The 23,816-nt window shown below is 38.5% G+C and overlaps 1 long non-coding RNA gene across 1 annotated transcript; it reads left to right on the top strand.

Annotated features, from left to right (window-relative positions):
* The first annotated feature begins 5,336 nt into the window (after positions 1-5,336).
* Positions 5,337-22,649, top strand: LOC122914296. The gene is made up of 3 exons (XR_006385775.1): positions 5,337-5,419; positions 16,758-16,834; positions 22,583-22,649. It is a non-coding gene; the product is annotated as an uncharacterized LOC122914296 (long non-coding RNA).
* Positions 22,650-23,816: the final 1,167 nt, after the last annotated feature.

Raw genomic sequence — 23,816 nt, forward strand, 5'->3', positions numbered from 1 at the left:
TTGCTTGGTTATAGCTTAACATGTTGGCAGTTTGTGATTGGTTGTCTTAGAGTCTTGACTTAGTAAATCTGAGACGTTTACAGGGTTAGATTTTGGGTTGCATAGGTAGGTTGTAATGGCATTAGAGTCACCTCAGTCTAATGGCCTCCTTGTTTAATTAATTTAACAGAATGTAAAACATTTTCTCACCTGTCAAGTCTAGGAGCAGACTTACCTTTCATTACATACAGCCAGCCTAGAGAAAAATGTAGGGGCTTGGCTTCTTATCTCTGCTCTGATTTATGGAAGTCTGGGTTATAAGATCCTTGGTCCCTGCCTCCATCACCCTGAAAGGCAGATCTTCACGCGCAAGAATAGGCTGATCTTCAGCATTTTCCCAATGCTGAATCAACAACACAAAAAAGACTCCTCATGCTAATGGACATCAGCTTGCACAGCAAAATTAAAAGGAATTTTTCCCTACTAGGGATGATCTTCGGGGGGGGGGGGGCAGAAAACCCCCTTGTGACCCAATTTCTAACTGGAGAAATCTTCTAAAAGCGCAGATATTTTCATGTTTTCTCCTTGGAAATGTTATGAATATAAAGGTGACCTATTAGTGGATTATTTAGCTGGATTGGCTGTTAACTCTCTATTGGGAAAAGCAACCCTGAATTGAAGAATCTAACACTAGTTTTTAGGCAATTATCAAGCAGAATGAATGATGTATAGTGAGACTTTTTAACTGTTGAGAACTTTTAATCTTACAGGGCATGCCTTAAATGGTGATACTGGATCCATCTTTATTAGGTAGAATGTATTTCTAGTAATTGTCTTTTGAAGGTAACGACGCGAGGGTCAGTAATGTTCAAGACTCATGGTTTTTTATAGGAGGTCATAGCTCCTTGTTACTCTCCATTTCCTCTGTGTTCCCACTGTTTTATTTGAGTTTACAGGAAGAAAAAGTTAAAGACTCATTTGAAGATTCTTCTTATTCAGTTCTTTTTTCCTTTTGCAGTCTTGGTTTATTTAGGTCATTCTTATTGGGGAAAAGCACAAGCAACTTCACAAGCAAATTTTTTTTTAGCACAAAGATTAATTAAGAGTTAGGTTGTAGTGATAAAGAGTATTTACAGTATTTAAAAAGTCTTAAAATTTCCAGTGGTGGGGAAAGTTGGATGGGAAAGGTGAGTATGCTAACACCATCGTCCTGTGTCAGAGGAGATCATTGTATTCAAGTTCGCCGAGATAATAAATCTCTTCTTCATATATTCTCTAGTTTGGGCTGTCATACAATTTTCTAGACTAAGTTGCTATTTTGAGAACACACAAAAATACATAGTATACAACTGGAGATTCAAACAGAACATAGACCTATTTGTTAAACTAGAGAAATATAACTTATTTAAGTTATGCTGAAGACATAGTTCTTTTAAAATATCTGATTTCATCTAATCATAGATCTTTAATTAGTCTACCAAAACTGCCTTGGGTACTTAACATCATAGGAATACATATGAATTGCTCTTATAATTCTTTATACAATCACAGGAACATTAAGAGTTGAGTTAGTATTTCATAGAAGAAGTTTTCCAGGTAGCAGGAACTGAAAAATCAGTGTGGGAAATGATCTTCACTTTGTACTGACAGATGCAATGACTTGGCTTTTCTACAAAGGAGAAAAAAATGTAAATGCAATGTTGTTTCTTAGAAAGCATTTTCTTTCAAGTGCTTATTGTATGACAGATACAGATGTCAGTGACCATCCTGATACACTAACTTATTCAACTTACTTTCTCATAACATTGAGTGACAGTGCTATATTAAATAACAAGTCCTTTGGCAAGTTCCCCATGCCTATCTTCATACATTAGAACTGACACAGTGAGCAGATTAAGCTTTATTGAACACATACCATGTTTAAGAAGCAGTATCCTGGGCACGTGGATTGATTTCTTCAACAGTATGGCAGGTTTATATTTACCTAGCACATTTATAATCAGGTTCCAAGTTTTTCAATTAGAACTCTTTCATTTCATATGGTATTCATTCATTTGACCTCCATCAACCTTGGGAGGAAAGTAAAGTATGGATGAATCCCCTTATTTTAGATTTGAATTTATTTATTTATTATTATTTATTTTTTAAGAGAGCATATGATTATAAGGATGGGAACAGAGGGAGAGAGAGAGAGTCTTCAGTAGGCTCCATGCTCAGTGTAGAACCCCATGTTGATCTCCATCCCATCACCCTTAGATCAAGACCTGAGCCGAAATCAAGAGTTAGATGCTCAAACACAGCCACTCAGGCACCCCCTTAAAAAAAAAAAAAAAAAAAAAAGGAAGCTCAGAGGTCTTAGGAGAACTAATGAAGATCATTCCATTCAACATTTATTAAGTCAATAAGCACTTCTGGAGCATTGTATAATTTAGTATTCCTTTAGTTGCAAGAACAGAAACAAAGTGAAAGGGAATCTTTTTCAGTTTACATGACTGGGAAATACAGAAGGAGACTTCATTCAGTTGAATAATAATTATTCATTTCTATTAGCATTGCTTCCCTCTGTAGATTGGCCTTTGTTTTGCTGCAAATGGGGTTTTCTGCAGATAATGGGGACCTCTACCATCCTTTACCGTTTGATCCACAACCTGCGAGAAAGTCCATATTTTCAGCTTTTGGGGAGGATTCTGACTGACATACATGATCAGTCAAGAGAACATTTGAAATGCGTAATTAAAAGCTCAGGTTAAATCACATTAAATATGGCTAGTGTTAGCAAAGTAATAGAGCATCTGTTTTGTTTTGTTTTATTTTGTTTTTAGAAATTTTAGCATTCTTATTCTTAGGTTGAATCTAATCAACACTCTAGAAAAAGTGACGAATTATTATTTCTTTCTTTGTACTTTTCTGTCCAAATACCAATATGGAAGATTTGAATTCATGGTTGGTTTTGGAGATACCCAGGCAGAAGGAAGCCAATGGTAACAAATAGAAAGTGTGTTATTCAGACTGTGGAAAAGTTAATAAAAGGCTATAAAATGATCTTGACTGAAAGCTGTACAGTTCTGTCAAAAAAACATGTTAGGGGAGATTAGAAAACCTTTTAGTAGGTTTTACATATAATCATATTTATAGACAGTCTGTATGTACCTGAACTTCATTAAGTAGCAGTGAGAACAGGTGGGGTAGAAAAAGCAGAGACTTCAGTAAAAGCAGGACTTGGCTCAAAACTCTCTGTTTCATTTTGATATAAGGTATTATAGATAAGGACAGACTATATCTCTGTTTTCCAGGGGGGCTAATGGGTCTAATACTATTACAGTTATACAGTTTAAGGAATAATGTACTCAGGTGTGCTCAAGTATTCTTTTATTTTCCTCTTAACCAATGGGTGGGTAATTTTGCATGGGTCTACAGTTGTGTGGGGACAGCAAAAGAAGAGCTAGAGAATGAGTTACCAAAGAAATATATAGCCTCTTTGTCCATTAGTAGAATACATAATAGTTGTTTAGAATATTAGAATATTATCTGTGAATAATATATGATAATTCTTAGAATCAGAAGGTCTAGTTATCTGCAAATATCACTCTTTTCTAGGATGAGTAGAAGTCATGCCCTTGCCTGTAATTATTTAGTGTCTCAGCAACTCTTCAGTGTTACATTTGTTTTTAGACCAAAAAAATCCAGCAGGTGGCGCCACAATCATAACATTTACACAGTAGCTTCTTGAAGAAAGGGAGAAAATAAAAATTATCATGTAGCCAGAAGATGGTGCTAAGTGATCAATCTTTAAAAACAAAACAAAACAAAACAAAACAAAAAACAAAAAACAACAATGTCTGCATTTAAAATAGGCAACTTCAATTTTACTGATTTCCAGGATTTATAATGAGGGTATTATTGACACCATTGTTTGGGATTCTTCAGTATTTTCTTTAGTAGCTTCAACTTTAAACTTCCAATGTGTTGCTTTTATGATAAAAGAACCCTAATCAGCTCATGAAAAGAAGAATACTTTCCGGCTCTACTTTTTATCACTCAGTCTTTGCAAAGAAAGAAGATAGTATTTAAAATGTTGACTTTTTTTTTTTTTTACTGTTCTATTTTCATTTGCTTCATGATTATACCTTTTTAAAAAAATATAAACACTTATCCACCTCTAAATTCCTTGTCATTTTCCTTTTATTCTTCCTCTAAAATTCTTTCAAGATGAAATGCTAAATTAAAATCTGCAGATATACTTTCTGATGTGTTCAAATTAGAAAAAAAGAAATTCGATGAAGTGTTTCTTTTGTTATACCTTGTTGACTTTTAAAAACTATGGTTTTATTTTCATATCTTTGTATATTCGGTATTCAAGTCTTTCATCCTCCAAAATAATAGGAAATTAAAATTAAACTGTTTTGTTTTACACTTCTGTATTAGCAAGAACTTCGAAAAATTGTTACTGGTTCATTTGGCATTCTAAGCACTTTTCTGCTAAATATCTCTTAAATGCATTGTTTTTTTGCCAGCCATTCTACCTCCTTCATCCTCTAGCCTTTGGAATGGAACCATTAAAGTAGCCTGCTAATGCTTGACTTTCCTTCCTTCCTGCCATCCTCAGATCTCTTTTCTCTTCTGGGATCAGAGCCATATTTGTAAATGCAAATTTGGTTACTGATTCCTGTTCTTAAAACCTTTCAATAACTTTCCATGGCTCCTAAACACCCAGACAAACCTTAACCACACCCAAAAGGCACTTCTCCAGGGGTATTACATTCTTTCCAGGCATTTTCTATGCACTTGCTATACCACTTCCCTCAGACTATGCTCCCTCCTCCTAAAAATCGGATACAAGTCTTCTTCCAGTCCGGAAAGCTACTCTCATGCATCTCCACCTATGTGTCTCTTAAGTGTTCTTCAGATCAGAACTCAGACATCACTTTCTCTGGGAAACCCCCCAGATCCCTGAGGTCTAGGTCAAGGCTCTCTCCTACATGCTCCCACAGCGCTGAATATCTCTCCTTTATGGCACTCCCCTCTGTAACTGGACACGATTTATGGCAGATACCTCGATCAATGTCTTTTTTTGCCCTAACTCTCATGTAAGCCTCATGAAGACAGAGGAGTGTTTTCTTTTCTCACTATTGTATTCCCAGAGAGTAAGAGTGTCATACTTGACACGTGGGAAGCTCTCAAGCAACACTAGTAGATAGATAGAATGAATGACCAATGATAAAAATCAGAAGTTTTTGGAAAGTGTGACTGGCTTGATGGGTTCAGAACAGTTTCCACTGGCAAGATGTAATGCAGGCGATTACTATCTTTCAGATACCTACAAGCCTATTCCATGAAGGAGGGACTCCAAAGTTCATCTAAAATCAAGAGCTTACAGGAGGATCTAAATACAAAATTTGAAAAATAGAGTATCTGAAAATAGAACCAATTTCTGCCATAGGTAAGGAACCGCCTGCAACATAAGCTAGTAGTCCTTTGGTGGGGAGCAGAAAAGGGAATTCCAAGGCCAACCTGTCTGGTGGCCTTTGAGCTTTGAGATTCTATGGAGGTCTGATTTGTTATAAAGATGATTTGTCTTACCCCCTGCTGATGGCATTCTGAGACCATCCAGTTGACTGAGTTGGGGATTAGAGTTCTCCTTAAGAGTTTTTGGGATTAAGTTTCATTGTATTTAGGACTTTAAAGACTAAGGGATTTCCTAGCATGGTCTGTACCATCAATTTCAGCTTAAACACTTATTTTCAATCTTTTCTTGGGATACACTTCAAATGAAATATAACTAGAACTTGTTTCAGGTGTATTACTTCCTCTGATAACTGAAGTTGTCTATTTCAAATTATATTTTTAATCTAACTTTTACATGCAGCCTTTTAAAAGAACAAGGTCGTATAATTAATACTGACATGGAAATATGTCCATGGTATATTACAAAGAGAAAATATAAAATGGCAAGCTGTATGTACAGTGTTTTCACATAAAAAAAAAATACTAATGTATGTAATTGCACCAAAAAAGGTCACGAAGGTTTTACCCAGACTGGTAGCAGTGGTTATCCATGGGCGGAAGGATCGCCTGGGATGGCTAAAAAAGTTGAGGGGTCAGAAGCTCCCTTTTTACGCATTTGATATACTTCCTGGTGGACCACATTTTCCCTACACTCATTTACCTTTAAAAAAATAAACTTAAGAAGCACACAAAATAATACCATCTTCTGTCAGAAGAAAGAGGAGGAAATGAATCATAGCCAAATAGGCATCGATGATTTTCATTTCCAGTGTGCACTGTCAAAATTCAGAGTTCTGTTGGGAGAAGAAGAATAATGAAATCATACGTACAGATCAGAATACACAAGCACATACTTCTGAATCATCCTTGCTCTTGTTTTTATCCGCTCAAGGAGAAGCCCAGGACTTCTGAAAAGTCTCTTTCCACCTCAGCTTTTTATGGGCTCAGGGGATTACCTACCACACCTCACTCTGTTGCTGTCCTGTCTGATTGAACGCCACAGTTTCCCTGCATAGACTGTGGTTGCTTTGCTGGGCATCGGGGGAAGTGGCAGGAATGTTAGAACTCTTTGCTGCTGCAGGACATGTCATGGTTTCTTTCAGCTGGAACAGATCGAAGGAAGACACAGACCATGCAAATGCATACGTAGAAGAATGAGCAAAGGACATTTCTGGTATGGTCTCCGGTAAAGAGACCAACTTAATTTAAATGAGAGGTTTGTCTTGGAATCTCATGGAATGAGATTGGAAAGAAATACTTTTGTTATACAAGACAGGTGTATACTTAAAGTCAGAGTACAGTGAAATGTAGGTGAATCAGCAGGGTAGCGTGCAGGAAACAGAAATTAAGTATTTTAAGCAGGAAGGCATTTAATACAAGATATTAGGGACCTACACAATGGTTGAAAGGGCTGAAAGATCAGTTTCTGGGCTAGACTTCCTGGAATGGTTTCCAGAGTAATACAGAGCTGATCTGTAAGGCAAGATCCTGTCTCTGCAGCAGCCACAACTACATGCTGGGACAGCCGGCTCTCACGCTGGAGAAACAGCCTCGGAAGCTGTGACCCAGATATTAGCAAGTGAGAATGGGACGTCTCTTGGTGTTTTCATACCCACAATTGTGGGACCGGCAAAGGAGTGCAGCTGCAGGAAAGTCTCCATTTTCTACGTCACCAGCAACAACAGCCAAGAGGGGTAGGGAAATGGTGGTTTCTTTATTTTGCCTTCCAAATCTCTCCCAAGTGCTCACGGCACATAATTTGCATCCAGAATGCTCGCTGCGGGAATACTGGGGAATCTAGATGATTGCTTTCCAGACCCTCCAGATTGAAGAAGAGTGGAAAGGGGATTGAGAGAGTGTCCACCCCCCACAGAGAGCTTCCAAGAAAGAAAAAAGTCACCAACAGAATCGGTGTCCAAATAGACTAGCTGTTAGTATTCTGTCCCATATCTACTATTTTTTTTTCCATTTTTGCTCATCTACCTATTTATTTAGCCATCTATCCATTTCATCTATTGAATTGGAACTAGATATGATTTTTCTGGCTTGTTCAGCAGGCCTTTCTTCCTTTCTTCAGATAAAAACAGGATCCATTTTTCTTTTAAGAAACTCTACTTCAACCCATCTATGTTTTTCTGGCCAGCAAGTCTTGCTGCCTCCAACCCTAGCATCCCTGAGTCCCATTCATAGGTTACAGGAACCAAAAAGTTCATTTTTTTTTTCCTAGTCATTATTCACGAGTTCTAGTAAGTGGTGTCTGACAATTGATGTGTGATGTGTGATGTGATGTGATGTGATGTGTGTGTGTGTGTGTCAGTGATATATATGATCATTGACTAGGACATAATTTGCAACCTGTGCTTTTCATGTATAAATATGGGAAGAGAGAGAGAAGAAAGGGGGAGAAGATAAAGGAAGGTTTATTATGAAGAATTGGCTCCCATGATGATGGAAGCAGAGAATTTCCTAGATCTGTGGTTTATAAACTGTAAAGCTGGGAGAGTGGGTGCTCCAATTCAGTCCCAGTCTGAAGGTCTAGGAACTAGGGTCCGATGGCTTAAATCCCAGTCTGAGTTCCAGAGAAGATAAAATGAGATGTCCCGAACTCAAGCAGGACGGCAGGAAGCAAAAAGAAATGAATTCTTCCTTCCTCCACCTTTTATGCCATCCAGACCTTCAACAGATTGCATCATGCCCATCCTTACTGGGAGGCCAGTCTACTTCACTGAGTCCCCTGACTCAAATGCTATTCTCATCTGAAGACACATCTCCAAAAATACCCTTGAGATATTTCTGTCCTTAAGTTAGACTGAGGAAAATCTAGAACTTCAATGTAATGATACGCTTTGCTTTATGAAGATTGCCTATGTTAAGATTCAGCAGCAAAAATATTACGTGTTGTTTTCATTTTACTGATTTCCTTTTCCCCACTATTTAAAACAGCATTTTTCAACAGTTAGTCCTCATGTTGTGGGGACTTTTTAACAGTCTTTTACCCCTGCGCCTTTCTGTGCCCCTCACAGGACAAGATTCAACTCCTTCTTTGTGGCTCTGTCCTCTTTCCCTTGTCCTCATGCTTGGCATTTTTGATGTCCTGAAGGATCATTGGTTTATGGATATTGGTTTTATGGATACCGGCACATATGAAACAGTGTGTTAGGAGATAGCAAATATATAAAAGCTTTGGAATCAGACAAATATTTGGGTTTGAAGACCAGCCCCATCTCTTATTAGTTGCAGGGAACTCCTGGGAAGATCTCTCTGAATCTCATTTAGCTATTCATAAGGATTTTCACAACCAGAGAATCTATAAAAGCAAGGTGTTTAGCACACGAGAGGTTAACATTCAAAAGACAGATTATCAATATGATTAGTATCCATTCTTTGCAATCTGATGAATAAAACATTAATGAAAGCTTTCCCTATACATTATTATAGTGTTACTACTGCCCTCGTGTTCTGTCTTCAAAGGGCTTTTGCTCCTCTCAGGGTTGAGCTGTGTTGTTTTTTTTTTTTTTTTACCATCAGGATGTATAAAATATACTTATTTGAGATGAGAAAAGGCTGGCAACTCAGGTTCAAGGTTGTTTTCTGGAGTAGGTGATCCCAAGAAAAGTAAAGCTTTGCTGGGAAGTTTCTATTGTGTGGGGGTGATTTCAGCAGGACCTATTCCATTCACACAGACAATGGCAAAGCGTGTTATGTGGGCATGGATATTGACCGAGGACGGTCGGTGTCGGTGCCGTGATAAATGCTGTTTTAGAGGTCTGTCCGGAAGCCTTCTATTTTAGCAGATAGCCCAGCATGTCAGCGGCTTTTTTTTTTTTTTTTTGTGGTGCAGTCTGATGCGTTTTCAGCTGAGTCCCTCTTTCTTCTTCCACATTTCTCACCATGGGTTGCTCAGAGTTGCAGACCTCATACAGAACAAAGTTTACATCTGTCTGTGACTCATTTCTCTCATCTTGCCCCAGAAGGGGCCATGCTGTGTTCCAGGATCCTGCAGAGAGAGCGCTGGTGTGTTCTCCTCCTTCCTGTGGGTGTCTCAGCCCTGCGGCCACTTTGTCACCCCTGCCTTGTGTTGCAGCCCAGATGTGGTGAGAGGAAGTAAGAGCAGACATGTTGCTTATAGGAGCTGAAGATGATTTCTCATGGGAAAGTAACCAAAGGGCTCTTTGTATAAGCAGGAGATTGCAATTTTAGGCTGCATATTGCAATTTGCAAAGGTATGAATATTAACTATCCCCTTTGGATTAGACTCAGATGGTTTCCAAACTTCTGATTTCTCTGGTAATTTTTTTGAGAAAAAGGCAAGAACAAGGCACGTGCACCACCATGCCTTTCTCTAATCCTGCTCAGTGCTGGGATGGCAGACTGGTTTGGTTGTGTATCCCAGTGCATCTCTTCCTTTCTTGCTAACAGGATTCCAAGTGGGCTTGGCTGGTAGGGTGCCCAGAATTGTGATATTTTTTGGTCTGGGAGTTGGAGGCCAATGAGATGTAGTCTAGAAAACAGTGAGTCTGCGGGGGAGGTCCTGGGAATAATTTGCCTTCCTGAGGAACGCTATGTAAGCAGAAACCTATTTTGTCCATGCTGTTGTTTTTCTTTTTTTGTTAGGGCCAAAACATTCTTTTAAATTAATTTTAACTACAGCATAGTCAACAGGCAATGACATACTATTATTCAATACTATTATTCATACTATTATTCAATAATTCTATATATTACTTATTGCTCATCAAGTTCAGGGCACCGTCAGTCCCCTTTGCCTATTTCAACCATTTCCCACCTCCCCTCTGATAACCCTCTATTTGCCATAATTGAGTCTATCTTTTTGGTTTGTTCCCTGTTTTTCCTCGGTAATTTTCTTTTTTTCTTAAATTCCACCAAAGAGTGAAATCATATGGTATGCGTCTTTCTCTGACTGACTTACTTTGCTTAGAATTATATACTCTATGTCAATCCATTTAGTTATAAATGGCAAGCTTTTGTTCCTTTTTATGGCTGAGTAATATTCAATTCTGTGTGTATTTGTGTACCTCTTCTTTATCAATTCATCTATCAATGGACACTTGGGCTGCTTACATAATTTGGCTATGGTAAATAATGCTGCTGTAAACACAGGGAGGCATATATCCTTTTAAATTAATATTTTTCATTTATGTGTAAATACCCAGTAGTTCAATTACTGGATCTTAGGGTAGTTCTATTTTTCACTGTTTGAGGGACCTCTATACTGTTTTCCACAGCAGCTGGACCAGTTTGCATTCCAAACAGTGCACAAGGGTTCCTTTTTCTCCACATTCTTACCAACACCTGTTCTTTCTTGTGTTTTGATTTTAACCTTTCTGACAGGTATGAGGTGATATCTCATTGTAATTTTGATTTGCATTACCCTGATGATGAGTGACGTTGAGCATCTTTTCTTGTGTCCACGGCCATCTATATGTCTTTGGAGAAGTGTCTGTTCATGTCTTCTGCCAGTTTTTAATTGTATTATTGGGGGTTTTGAGTGTTGTATAAGTTCTTTATATATTTTGGATAATAACTCTTTATGTGATATGTTATTTGCAAATATCTTCTCCCATTCTGTAGGTTGAATTTCAGTTTTGTTGGTTGTATCCTTCACTATGCAGAAGCTTTTTATTTTGGTAGAGTCTCATAGGTTATTTTTGCTTTTATTTCCCGTACCTCAGGAGGCATTATCTAGAAAGGTATTATAATGGCCAATGTCAGAGAAATTACTCCTTGTGCTCTCTTCTAGGGTTTTCATGGTTTCAGATCTCACAATTAGGTCTTTACTTCATTTTCAGTTTATTTTTGTGTGTGTGTATCCATTTCTTCTAGGTTGTCCAATTTTTTGGTTTATAATTTTTCACAATATTCCCTTACAATCATTTGTAATTCAACGATATTTGATTGTTGTTTCTTTCATTTCTGATTTTGAGTCCCTCCCCCTTTTCTTTACCTTCTTTCTTTCTTTCTTTCTTTTTTTTTTTTTTTTTAATGATTCTGGCTTCAGGTTTGTCAATTTTGTTGATCTTTTCAAAGAACAAACTCTTTGTTTCTTTGGTCTGTTCTATTGGTTTGTTGTTGCTGTTGTGTTTTTAGTTTCTATATCATCTATTTCTGCACTAAACTTCATTATATCTATCCTTCTGCTGGTTTTGGATTTCGTTTGTTTTTCTTTCTAGTAAATAAAGGTTAGGTTGTTTATCTGAGAATTTTCTTGCTTCTTGAGTTAGGCCTAGATTGCTATACACTTCTCTCTTAGAACTGCCTTTGCCACATTCCAAAGTTTTTGGACTGTTATGTTTTCATTTTCATTTGTTTCTATGTATTTTTTAATTTCTTCTTTAATTTCTTGGTTGATCAATTCATTATTTAGTAGCATGTTATTTAACCTCAATTTACTTGTCCTCTTGCCAGGTTTTTTCCTTGTGGTTGATTTCTAGTTTCACAGAGTTGTGGTCAGAAAAAAAATGCATGGTGAATTTCTGTGTTTTTTAATTTGTTGAAACTCATTTTGTGGCCTAATATGTGATCTATTCTGAAGAAAGTTCCATGTACACTTGAAAAGAATATGTATTCTAATGTAATGATCCGAAGGGGCATGTGCACCTGAATGTTATAGCAGCAGTGTCCACAATAGCCAAACTATGGAAAGAACCTAGATGTTCATCAACAGATCAATGGATAAAGAAGATGGGGTATATATATATATATATATATATATATATATATATATATATATGATGGAATACTATGCAGCCATCAAAAGAAATGAAATCTTGTCATTTGCAATGACATGGATGGAACTAGAGGGTATTATGCTGACTGAAATAAGTCAATCAGAGAAAGACAATTATCATATGATCTCCCTGATATGAGGAAGTTGAGAGGCAACGTGGGGGGTTTGAGGGATAAGGAAGGAAAACATGAAACAAGATGGGATGGGGAGGGAGACAAACCATAAGAGACTCTTAATCTCACAAAACAAACTGAGGATTACCGGGGGAAGTGGGGAGGGAGAGGTTGGTTGGGTTATGGACACTGGGTAAGGTATGTGCTATGGTGAGTGTTGTGTAGTGTATAAACCTGGTGATTCTCAGACTTGTACCTTGGAGCTAATAGTACATTATATGTTAATAAAAAAAATTTAAAAAAAAGGAATATGTATTCTGCTGTTTCAGGATGGAATGTTCGGAACATATTTGTTAAGTCCATCCAGTCCAGAGTGTTATTCAAAGCCATTGTTTCCTTGTTAATTTTCAGTCAACATAGTTGACTTTTGCCTTTAGTCAAGTCATCTGCAGTGGCTCTCTTTGCCTGTTGTTTGGCCTCTGAGGTGTTAGTGGGCTAGACTGGGGCTGCCTTGGGCTTGAGTTGAGGCAGACTAGGAATTTATCAGAGATGTAGAAGCACCATACTTTAGGGTGCTTTCCCTGTGTTGTCCTCTGAGAAGCTTTTGGTGGGCAGGGCCTAGAATCAGAAAAGCTGTAGTCCTCCAGTCCACTGCTAAAGCCACCGTCTGACTGATTTGTTGGTTGTCCTTCCTTCTCCTCATGGCAAGAGTCACTTTGGGATGCTGCTGACCCTTTTGGGGGCTGTCTTCACATTTCCAGGTGTGTGGCCCTGGTTTGAATGGGCTCTGGCCAAGGGCATATTGGAGGGGGCAGATCCAAATGTGCTGGGGGGTGGGGTGGGGCACACAGGAACTGCAGGGTTTGTGCACCAGGAAGGGGGCATGTGCCACCATTGCTGAGATCAGGGCCAGCTGTTTGGATTCACAAAGTGTGTGTGGGCAGGGCATGCAATTTTAACCTCCATGCCTGTCCTTCATGGGAGGGCATCCACGGCTGCAGCAGCTAGAACAAGGTTTGGAAAAGTGTGTGGGGTGGAAGTTACAATGTTTGCAAGGTTTATGTCGGTCTTCTGAGGGAGGGAACTCACAGAGCTGGGACTGAGGGAAGTGTGAGTGGAAAGGGTGGATCCACAGGGAGGTGGTGGGGTGGGGGTGAGGGAGGGCTAGCAAGTTATGTAGTGAGTATCAGCACCAGGCTGGTTTTCATAGGTTGCAGTGTGTTTATGCCGAGTAACTGCAGAAGGGAAATGGTGCCTGCCAGCTCCTTTTAACCTGAAGAGTCTCCCAGGGATTTCTGTCCCTCTGAGACATGCTCTGAGATTAGAAAATAACTCTCCTTCCTGTATGCCCCAGACCTACTTCAGAGTGCTGCATCTCCATAGATTATTTGTTGTGCTGTCTCTTTTAGAGCAGGGACTCAGGTTCCTATGCTGCCCCTGCTCTGCCAGATGCAAGCTTGATCATTTTTAACATTCTAGACTTTAAGTCACTCTGGTTGTAAGAACTCAAGAAATTCAGCCCCACTAGTTTTCAAAGCCAAATGTTACTAAGATTCCTCTTCCTTGTGTGAGCTCCCCAGTGTCATGGTCTTTTCCTCTCCCTTCTCCATGCCTTTGGGTCTCTCCCTGGTCCATAGGGCAGTCCCAGGGTCTGTTTAGCTCCCCACTGTGTCTCTGCCCTTCTTACCCTCTTTGATGTGGCCTCTTCCCTAAATTTAGTTGTGGGGTTTGTTCTGCTAGTCTTTGGGTAATTTACACTGATGTACGTGTTATCTAGTTGTATCCTTGGGATGATACGGGCTTAGGGTCCTCCTACTCCATCATCTCCCTGGCCACCAAGTCACCCAGGCTTCTTTTTTTCTGCTTCAAATGCTATTGTGCCCCAACCTGTGGCAGCAGCCTCCCCGCCATGTTGGGATTCATTGGCCAGCACAGGAATGGCAGAGAACAAATCTGGAAGAAGTCTGGATCTTTGATAGCAATGCTGAATGTCTGCTCCAATGCCAGCACCTCTTACGTCTAGACTTCTGATTTGTATGATAGAAAGTGCTAGGGTTGTTTTAACTCGTTTTAGTTGGAGATTTCGGGGCAGGCCTTCTCATTGATGAACATGGTATTTGATACCCTTTTTGATTTTTGGAGCAGGCTGGGTCATCATCTCCCCGAATTTGTACCCAGATGTGGTAGAATAAAATTGAATCAGGAGGGATGGACATCCAGATGAGGAAAAAAGTGTTTGCATGAGTGCAAATGATTTCCAAGAAGCTTAGAGATTCAAAGCCAAGGAAAATCCTAATATCCAAGTATACCCGAAGCTGAAAATAAGACATAAAATATGAAAGATCAGAAGTCCCTGGGTGGGACAGCAGAAGTAAGAGTATGGGTCAAGTGGGATAATTAAGTGTATCTCCATGAAAAAGATAAGATGCCCAAGGCTGGTAGTTATTGGATGCTTTCTTGCCCCCTAAGGAGTGTGTGATCCTGGCTTAAAAGCACAACTTCAGAGAGATAAATGAGTCTTCTTTCTAACATCCCAGCATCTTTTCAATTCCCCTTTCCCTAAGCTCTGAACTACAGAAGGCATCTTGTGTTAAGAAGTGGATTTGTAGGTTTCTGAATGAAAAGTTCTGCTATGTGATTTTCTACAGAATAGCTCTTATTCTAAAATCACCAGCCAAAGCAACATTCTGTTCAGAAACTGGTAAAAATATGATTAGGGAATGTTCATATACTGTGCTTCATATAGTCAAATTAAGAAGACTTTCCCCCAAGAGACTTTTATGAGTTTGGCACTGGACCAGTTACCATCTTTCAAGGATAACAGCGCCATATTATACAGGAACCTTATAAAATTCACAACAAAATATAGCGAAGGGCACACTTTCTTTTTCTGTCAAGATAGCTTTCCCTTTCAAGACAATCTTTATCTATTAGAATCAGTAGAATCTGTTTCTCTAATACAACATCAAATACCTATCTATGATGTTTCTTTTCCAACAAGTAGATATCAGTTAGGCATTGGCCAGTCTCTCTAGAGGACAGAGAAAAACATTCACCTGGAAACAAATGATATATATTACCTAGTCATTTGTCAAGGCTTCCTGAAACATCTGAATTTATGTATTAGCTGCTGTATTAGGACTATTAAGTACAAGTAACAGTAAAAACTAACTAAACAGAAGATCTATTGAAAGCTTATTGGCAGCTGTCAGAATCTCTGAAAATGGTACAAAACCAAAGTTAGAAACTATGTAGCCAAGAAGAATTCCCCAAATGACACTGAAGAACTGGTCTAGATACCGCAGCACCGACTTGGTCATAGTTACCACAGTTTACTCCGCAGACACCATCAACGCTGGTCTGTGGCACTGTCTTTAGATCTGCAGTGTAGCTTACCAGTGATGGAACTGTTCTGCTGATGGCACCCTCTGCAGAATAGACTCTCTGTAGTTACTGGGTCTGTTTTGCACTGCTAATACATGATTCAAAATCTAGGGTGTGCATATGAGATTGGAGTAGAATGGGCTACGTCCCCGAGCCTCAATTGCAAGAAAGGCCAGGAAAACAACCATTTGAAATTTTCTCTTGTTAGAATAGAAAATGGGATTTGTCTAACTAGGGAGGGATCTCCTAAACCAGTGATTTAAGGATGCTTTTAATCATGCCTGTAGACATTTTTATTTTTATTCTTTATGCTTTGGCTTGTAAGGCATCTGCTATTTTTTCCAGTCAATCTCTAAATTCTTACACCAGTGTTTGTCACCTGGAGAGTTCCCGTAGAGAATATGCACCTACTGGCCACAACTTGAATCTGAACCAAGTCTACCCGACTGTAAAGTTTATGAATTTTCATTGGAACTGTTTATAATATTTTACATGTACTTAGGCTGCTGGAAATATTTTTGGCTACCATTGTTTGTTCCTGGATCACTAACTTCTCAGGTCCTTCATTGCCGGTCTATGTCCTGTTTTATGCAGGGAAGTGAACGATGTACTTGTTCTCTTCAAAACATAGGAAGGAAGAAGCACTTGGGGTTTATAGAGAATGGCTGATACTCAGAAAACATAAGCATATTTCCATACTTCTGAGTCTAAGCCAGGGTAGAGCCTGCTAATTATCTAGGCTCTGGTGTTGGTGGTGTTAGTATTCCCAGTTTCAAATCCCGACTTTTCAGGTCATTAACTAGGTAGACTTGATCAAATTACCTATCTTCTTTGTGTCTCCTTTTGCTCACCTATAAAGTATAGATACTTATTCCTTTCATAGAGTTTGCTGTGAAAATTAAATTAATTAATGCATAGGAAGCCCTCAGAATAACATCTAGAATGTGATAAATACTCTAAGAATGTTGATTATTATTACTTTCTTAAAGTCCTGATGTTCTTCCTTTATTTATTTATTTTTTTCATAGTGAAAATCTCTCTGCAAATAGAATCTTCCCTGAAAGCCCCAAATGGAAACCAAGTAATAGCAGAGCTGCTTTGGGAGGTAAGATGGGAGGGATTCCTCATTTCACTCGGTCTTATGTCTCCTTTAAGGCATGTCCAGTAGATGATAATAATTTGGGTTTGTCAAACTTTCACTCAGTACTATGTTCTGTGCACAGTTTGCTTGCATTTTTTCACATACAAGTATAAGGACCCTGTGGGGGAGGTATTGTCCCCACATACAGATTTGCTTGTATAGGGGTGATGAAACTGGGGCTTCTTGAATATCAGTAACCTGCCAAGAGTTGCACTTCCAGTAACTGACAAAGTTAAGACTGGAGCCACATCTGCCTGATGGCCCTGAGTTAAATGTTCTTAACCATCTCATTGTAGTGCCTACCCTTATAGTTCAGGTGCCTGGTTTTAAAACCACTGCTTTGATGAACTGGGTCATTCTTGTGCCTTGCAATGATGAAATATTGGTTGGACTCCTGGATTTTACCCAGCAATCAATTTGGAGAACACTTATTTTTTTAATGTCAGTTTGGAAATCTCTACAGTATTAAATTATATGAGATATGAATCCAGAGAAGATGGATCTACTGGGATGAGTATAACTATTAGGCATGGAAGTGAAACAAACACTATGCATGATTATAAAAGATAGCTAATTAACAAAGAAGCAATAAAATGCCCAGTTTAGAGCAGTAAAATTTGTTTTTGGGGGGGTCAGTATTCAGCATCATAAAAATCACAGGAACCTACTAGGAACTTTTGTGTGGAGAAATTTCTACTTGTCTGAAAGCCAGAACATTTGTGATATCTGGTGATGGACAACTTCCTGCCCAGAGCAAATGTTTTCATGGTAGTCCCCTTGATAATCATTTATATCCTTTTTATAATGAATCCTTCAGCGAGAAGGGGCTCCCTTATTCCGGTGTTGCCATCTTGTATTCTCTTTCCCACTGATACCTGGAAACTTGTCAGGGGAAAGTACTGTTTTTCCCTTTTCCTCCTTCCTACTGCTACTTAAGTGGCACACACACACAAAAAATCCAGATTTCCTGCATCATAAAGATTACAAAGTGTACGGCCATCTCCCATCTCTGTGACTCAGGCCTAAAAGGAGAATTGGAAGAAATTGTTGGAAGAAAGTGTTACAGAACCATGGACAGAGTCAAATAGGCTGTTTATTATGATTGGAGAAAAGATCTTTTAAGAAACACAAGTTACGGGGCGCCTGGGTGGCTCAGTGGATTAAGCCGCTGCCTTCGGCTCAGGTCATGATCTCAGAGTCCTGGGATCGAGCCCCGCATCGGGCTCTTTGCTCAGCAGGGAGCCTGCTTCTCTCTCTCTCTTCCTGACTCTCTGCCTACTTGTGATCTGTCAAATAAATAAATAAAATCTTAAAAAAAAAAAAAGAAACACAAGTTACGGGGCGCCTGGGTGGCTCAGTGGTTGGGCCGCTGCCTTCGGCTCGGGTCGTGATCTCAGGGTCCTGGGATCGAGCCCAACATCGGGCTCTCTGCTCAGCAGGGAGCCTGCTTCCTCCTCTCTCTCTGCCTGCTTCTCTGCCTACTTGTGATCTCTGTCTGTCAAATAAATAAATAAAATCTTAAAAGAAAAAAAAAGAAAAAAAGAAACACAAGTTACTTGAAAGAAGGTAGCTAGTAGAATCAGTGCCATGATCTTACTCTCCTCTGGCAACTCCTGGGGAATGCTCTGGCTAAATCTAAGTGGAAGCCAGAAAGTACCAAAAGCTGTCAATGTAGCTCTTGTAAGTCAGCGTCTGAAGACAGCAATCAAGAAGATGGGTAAAAGGAGACTGAATGAAGGAATGTGGGTACATGAACAGCATATACACTTAGTGGAAATCCACTTCATGCTAGTTATTAGTGCAGAACTCCCTCCTAGGCTACAATAAGGGAATTTTTTTATTATCAGTGGAGCTGGCCTTGGCAAAAAGTTTTGTTTTGTTTAGTTGTTTTTTGTTTTGTTTTGGCATTTCATTGCAATTAGTTATAACTCCAAATCAGCCAGGTAGAAAAATTGAAAAGTAAGCTAATTTACTTCTCAAAATTTGCAAATAATTGTATCAGATGCAATTGCAGAACAAAAATCTCAGTTGTCTCCTGGGAGACAATTTTTGTAATAACATAATTAAAGCTGGAAGTCGCAGGTACTGGAGCAAATGATCAGAAATACATTATCCCTCCAGTCCTTCAGCATGGATGCTTTTCAGACCGACCTATACCTTTTGCATAAATTGGGTACCTTTTTATTCCACATACTAACTTTAGTGATCTGCAGTGGGTCTAGCTGTAGAGTGAACCAATGAATTTTTATCATGAGTAGTCGTCCAGCTAATTTAAATGCACTTCCAAGGGAATTCAAGCCCATAGTCCCTAAGGCTGGGAAAAATGTGTTCCTTTCTGGATATCATGTATATATTGCTGCAGGTTTGCACTGAAGTAGATTTTCAAAGTTCCTGCTAAAGGGACCCAAGTTTTAAAAGTTACATAATAACAGTGCATTCAGCTTCACGATCCCTGAAACTTCTAACATTTTCCAGTTTTTAACATGGTCCTTAATGGATATGCACGGAACTTGTTAAATGGATTGTGAAAGAACATTGCCTCTGACTTTGAAGTTGTCGGGGATCATTTGGTGACTTGTTTATTGTGGTGACTGTAATGTAGGCTATCAGCTTTCCTGAAACCCTGCCCTCCCTGGTCAACTTTTGGAGGGAGGCTGTGCAAGGGAAGTTCTTAAAGGATATTCAGATTTGCCTTCCAGCTCAGACTCCCAGCTCTTAGGTCATATGGACATCTCACCTGGCTCCAGTCCCTGAAGGACATAACTCATTACAACCAGTAGCACTCTACGTGGTCAGAAACAGAAAAGGGACTCTTAGAGGAGCTGATCTATCAGAGGAGCTCAAATAGGAAGAGCCAGGTATTTGTTACAACAGCACCCCAACTTCTCAGAACCAGCTTTCTTAGTCTATAACAAAATACCATAGAAACAACAGGGAGAAATAACTGACAAAAATGTCTTTCTCACTGTTCTAGAGGCTGGAAGGCCAAGATCAAACACCTGTTAAGTAATTATTTGTTAAGGTTTCAGTTGTTGATAGCTAAATAATTAAATTTTCCTTGAGTCTCTCAAGACCACTAATTCTTTACTTTAAAAAGTCACATAAAGGTGATCGTGCACCCAAAATGGTCACTTCTATTAACTATAAGAAATATTTAATTGATAAATATCAACGCAATTGACAATTTACATTAAGAAAGTGTTTTTGCGGGACGCCTGGGTGGCTCAGTTGGTTGGACGACTGCCTTCGGCTCAGGGCGTGATCCTGGAGTCCCGGGATCGAGTCCCACATCGGGCTCCCAGCTCCATGGGGAGTCTGCTTCGCTCTCTGACCTTCTCCTCGCTCATGCTCTCTCTCACTGTCTCTCTCTCTCAAATAAATAAATAAAATCTTTAAAAAAAAAAAAAAAAGAAAAAAAAAAAAGAAAGTGTTTTTGCTGTTGAAGCCTATCTGAACCTCTTTTAACTGATAAAAGATGACTACAAGAAAAGTCTTTCCACAGGCATATTTTGGAAATTTCATTGATATGTACCCTTTTATGAATGAATAAAATGGTAATAAATATAACTGTAGAATTTATCAAGACTAAGTTAGAAATATCCAAGAAAACGTTTGATCCTTAATGAGGAAGTGAACAGAGATATGATCCCTAGGCATATAGGAATTGAGAGAAAAATCTAAAAAAGTCCCTAATACTGGTCATTGATTTGAGGGTTGCTTTTTTGGATATCCATGTGTTATGCACCTGGCCACTGTGATATGTAATAAAATGAGGGACTAAAACTCATTGGACTATATGGTCATTTGAGTGCTTTGGTTTCATATAATCAGATATAAATGTAGATAATTTAATTATGATATCCTATTGACCTGTGCTTATAACAAAAGCACCGTTTCCCAAACAATATATTAAGAATTAAATAAATGATTAGACTATTTTGATCATTAGTGTACTTAAAATTATTTCTCCAAGCTTTTGTTGCATTTTCATTTAATAATGAACAGATAAGGAAAGCAGACCTATTCTGCAAGGAAGTCTCAGTTATGTGCAACTAAGACATTTTGTTCAGTCAGGTGCAGCTGCCAAGAATATGGGGATAAAAATGATTCTCTTTGACTTTAAGTATAGTTTATACCTTTCATTTTGCCTTCTATCTCCAAACATGAGTATGTTCCACAGTTGGATGTGCTTTTTCTACAGAATGACTATGTTGTGACTGATACACTAAGGCTCCTTGCCATCTTTCCTACTCTGTTGTTTACCAAAGCTGTACGATGAGGCTGCCTTTTTGATTTTGCCCAGTAGAAACAGAGGTATCACATTCTAGTATTTATTGGGATTCTAGTAACAAATTCCTAATGGAAATTGAATGCTTGAGTGACAGTATCATTTTATTCCTTCCAATGGATTTAGTTTTTCATCTCTTCATTGTTTGTACGTAAGGTAGGAGAACAAAGAGGGAGAGAGAGAGAGACAGAAAGAGAAAAAGACAGACCAAAAAGTGAAATAATTAGGAGGGAGAGAGGCAGTTTTATTCCCTTATGAGCAAATGAACTTGGGAAATGTTAGAAAGGGAGCCTTGCTATCCTCATCTGAGAAATGGAGAATATTGTACTTATCTCCGAGTGGTTGTTTAGAAAAATTGGTTATTATGTATTGAAGATAGGAGGCTTGCGATGGGTACTCTAAAATCAAACACTTCCTTTCTCTCTTCTGTGAGGGGCCAAAACACATACAAGTGGAGATACTTATACCCTACTTCGGTTTCAGCTGCCTCAACTACCGGGGTTATAGTCTGGGGGAATGAAAGTGACCCAGTGTTCACTTGTTTCACCAGGCAGCACATAATCAGTCTCAGACTGTGAGACTATTTCTATTTTAGACCTAAAATTTCTGTTAAAGCTTTACCATCTTTTAGTTTGCATGACTAATACAATTTCTGGCAATATACATGATTGAGGCATAATAATGAGAGAGAGAGAGAGAGAGAGATTGAGCATAACTGGGTATGCTGAGGAGGTATGAGAGGATTTTGAGTTTCCATTGGGTTTTCATGTTCTGTCTTCATGAATACCACATATATTTAATTGCGGTCTTGTCTGCTCTATGTTTTAATCTTTTTATATCACAGAGTTTGGCTAACCTTTATGTATCACTTTTTACTTCCACATATAGGTATGAAAGTCACTTCACAAAGCCCTGGAGATGCATACTCTTTCATTTTTCTCTCAGTTTACTGTATATTGAGATAGAGCTTGAATAAAAGTAGTTAAAATTGAGTTCTATTCATTCATTCATTCATTTATTCATTCACTCAGGCTTGCTAGCCTTTTACTTACTATCTTGCTGTCAGATATGCTATTGACTGTATCCTATCATAGGCAAATGTTTTCTAAAACTAAGTCAGTTATGTATAAATCACATTATTTAAGTTTATTTTCTTTTTCTAAAACTGACTATTTTGCCTATTGATATCCTATTAAGGCACTCATTTTTAAGAATTTATTTTAAAGAAAATTATTGTAATGACCATGGTTTTCAAGACAAAATAAACTGTGTATGCAAGTTTATAAATTAGTCATCCATGTATACTCTAAACTGAGTGCTTTCTTTTATCACTGAAGATAGAAATATAGCAAGTTAAATATTTTTGAAAAGAAGAAAAATGCTTCCCTAATTTTGCTCACCTGATGATATTCTCACTTTCACAGAAGAATGTCAATTTCCCTTCTTTCAAGATATGTCTCCAAAGGCAAAGGAAACAAAAGCGAAAATAAACTTTTGGGACTTAATCAAAATCAAAAGCTTCTGCACAGCAAAGGAAACAGTCAAAAAAACAAAGAGGCAACCCACGGAATGGGAAAAGATATTTGCAAATGACAGTACAGGTTGATATCCAGGATCTATAATCAAAGGTTGATATCCAGGATCTATAATGAACTCCTCAAACTCAACACACACAAAACAGGCAAACATATCAAAAAATGGGCAGAAGATATGAACAAACACTTCTCCAATCAAGACATACAAATGGCTATCAGACACATGAAAAAATGTTCATCATCACTAGCCCTCAGGGAGAATCAAATTAAATCCACATTGAGATATCACCTTACACCAGTTAGAATGGCCAAAATTAACAAGACAGGAAACAACATGTGTTGGAGAGGATGTGGAGAAAGGGGAACCCTCTTCCACTATTGGTGGGAATGCAAGTTGGTGCAACCTCTTTGGAGAACAGTGTGAAGATTCCTCAAGAAATTAAAAATAGAACTTCCCTATGACCCTGCAATTGCACTCCTAGGTATTTACCCCAAAGATACAGATGTCGTGAAAAGAAGGGCCATCTGTACCCCAATGTTTATAGCAGCAATGGCCACGGTCGCCAAACTATGGAAAGAACCAAGATGCCCTTCAACGGATGAATGGATAAGGAAGATGTGGTCCATATACACTATGGAGTATTATGCCTCCATCAGAAAGGATGAATACCCAACTTTTTTAGCAACATGGACGGGACTGGAAGAGATTATGCTGAGTGAAATAAGTCAAGCAGAGAGAGAGTCAATTATCATATGGTTTCACTTATTTATGGAGCATAACAAATATCACGGAGGACAAGGGGTAATAGAGAGGAGAAGGGAGTTGGGGTAAATTGGAAGGGGAGATGAATCATGAGAGACTATGGACTCTGAAAAACAATCTGAGGGGTTTGAAGGGGCGGGAGGTGGGAGGTTGGGGTACCAGGTGGTGGGTATTATAGAGGGCGTGGATTGCATGGAGCACTGAGTGTGGTGAAAAAATAATGAATAATGTTTTTCTGAAAATAAATAAATTGGGAAAAAATGAATACTGTTTTTCTGAAAATAAATAAATCAATTTAATAAAATAAATAAATAAAAATTAAAAAAAAAGAAAAAATAGTAAATAAAATAAATAAAAATA

This window comes from Neovison vison, chromosome 7, assembly GCF_020171115.1.
Source record: "Neovison vison isolate M4711 chromosome 7, ASM_NN_V1, whole genome shotgun sequence".
Classification (NCBI taxonomy): domain Eukaryota; kingdom Metazoa; phylum Chordata; class Mammalia; order Carnivora; family Mustelidae; genus Neogale; species Neogale vison.